General features: G+C 37.8%; 1 non-coding gene across 1 annotated transcript; it reads left to right on the plus strand.

Moving 5' to 3' along the window:
* The first annotated feature begins 887 nt into the window (after window positions 1-887).
* LOC132280313 (small nucleolar RNA R71) lies at window positions 888-994 on the plus strand. The gene has a single exon (XR_009471547.1). It is a non-coding gene; the product is annotated as a small nucleolar RNA R71 (small nucleolar RNA).
* The last annotated feature ends 1,284 nt before the right edge of the window (window positions 995-2,278 follow it).

The following is a 2,278-nucleotide window of genomic DNA, read 5'->3' on the forward strand; positions in this document are numbered from 1 at the left end:
TAGGCAACGTACCTTTCTCTCTCACATTTAAAGAATTAGCTAATTGCCCAATTTGAGCTTCAAGCTTTACAATTGATTGAGAGTGAGAATGAAACAATTGATTATCTTTTCGAAGATCACCTAAGGCTTGCAAGACCTTGTCCTCAAAAGCGGAACTTTTAGGAGGCGCTTGATTTGGATTAGAGTAAAATTGAGAATTTGATGCTTGAGGTTGAGAATAGGATTGAGAATTTGATGCTTGAGGTTGAGAGTATTGATTCACATTCTGAGGATAGAATGAAGGACGGTAACCTTGAGAATTCTGATTTTGATTTTGGAGATGTGGGGGAACATACTTTGCTTGGTAACCTTGATTTTGAGGAAGGTTTGCACCGTCTCCTTGATTTCTCCATGCAAAGTTAGGATGATTTTTCCACCCCGGATTGTAAGTATTGGAATAAGGGTTGTTCCCTTGATGAATGAAAGTTGCATTTGCTTGTTCTTGAGACTCACTTGGTATGACTTGTCCAAGAGGGCAATTTGAAGTATGGTGAGTGTAACTAGAACAAGTCATGCACATTTCATTGGAAGGATGAGAATAAGATTGAATTATCGGACCTTGATTCAAAAGGAATTTATCAAATCTTTGAGTAAGATTTTTGACCTCGGCGGCAATTTCCATGGAAGAGTCTATTTAATTTAGAGCTTTCTTTCCTCCCATATTTTCTAGGTGACCACCCCTAGAAGATGAAGATATATGCATTGAGTTTTCACTCATTTTTTCGAAAAGAAGCCAAATTTCATCTTCATTTCTTTCTATGCAGCTTCCGCCACAAGAAGCATCAACAATGCCCTTATTGGCATCGGATAAACTTGAAAAGAAACATTGAACTAATTGCCATTTAGGAATGTCATGATATGGACATTTTCGTAGCAAGTCATTCAAACGTTTCCATGCTTCATGAAGGGGTTCTCCTTCTTGTTGTTTAAATTCATAAATAAAAGTTCTCATGGCATCGGTTCGACTTGCGGGGTAATACTTCTTTAGGAACTCTTGTTGCAATTATGCCCAAGAGGTGATTGTATTTGGCCGCAAGTTGTTAAACCAATATTTAGCTTTATCCCGAAGAGTGAAAGGGAAAAGCTTCATTTTTAGGACTTCTTCCGGAACATCCGTGATTTTCACGGTGGAACAAACTTCCAAGAACTCATCTAAATGTTTATAAAGCTCTTCATTGCTCAACCCATAGAAAAAGGGGCACATGTTAATGGTGGAAGCCTTAATCTCATAATGATGAGCACGGAAATTTGGCAATTGAATGCAAGTGGGTGCATTATATTGATTTGGAGTGTAACGATCCCTAAGGACCATTGGAGGATTGAGAGGATTGAGAGGAGGATATGGCATTTGACCTTGTTGATGATATACCATTTGACCTTGTTGAGGGTATGCCATTTGAACATATTGTTGTTGTTGCTCACCAATTGGGGGAACAACATTTGGCCTTAGCATCCCTAGATTAGGTTGTTGCACCGCATGATTAACTGGTTGTGGCATTCCCAAGGGTGGATGCATACCTTGAGGATCCACAATATGACCTTGTGGTGGGTGGTGCACACCATTATGATCCACATGACCAAGATCTACAATGGGATCTTCAATTAGATCTATTGGGTCTTCCATTAAAGGTGATGGAAGATCAAAATTTGAAAGATTAAGATGACTATCCCTAGTACTACTTTTTAAATGCCGAAGAAAAATTTCGAGATTTTGATTTACAAGAGCAAGAGGACGATTAAGTGATCTACGACCATGCATGCATTAGAACAAGTCAACACACCAACATTTCAAAATTTCAACCTCCATATACGATGTTCCCAAACTCCTCAATAATATCAATGCACTTAAAACAAATAAATGCCTCCACATGGGCCGATGCCTTCTACAAGAAGGTATGCTTGGACTTAAAAATAAAACATTTTAATTTAAGCCTCCAATTGGGCTGTCCAAAGCATGCAAGATAGTAAACAATTAAGCACAAAAATTAAAGAGAAACTTACAAATGGTCCTTAAGCAACTTCAAATTTTTTTTTTTTTAATTGCTTCCAAGTCCAACGTTTGCTCCACTTTGCCTCAAGTACCTAATTGACAAATCAAATGAGAAAATAAAAATTAAAATGACATAAAAGTAAACAATCAACAAAGAACTAATGTCTAATTCAATTCTTTTAAAAACCGTTAGATCCCCGGCAACGGCGCCAAAATTATGGTGCGACCGAGCGTGTGCACAAAATAATA

The sequence above is a fragment of the Cornus florida genome, unplaced genomic scaffold (assembly GCF_030987335.1).
Source record: "Cornus florida cultivar Cherokee Brave unplaced genomic scaffold, ASM3098733v1 CherokeeBrave_3.0.0_Hap2_Chr10, whole genome shotgun sequence".
Lineage (NCBI taxonomy): Eukaryota > Viridiplantae > Streptophyta > Magnoliopsida > Cornales > Cornaceae > Cornus > Cornus florida.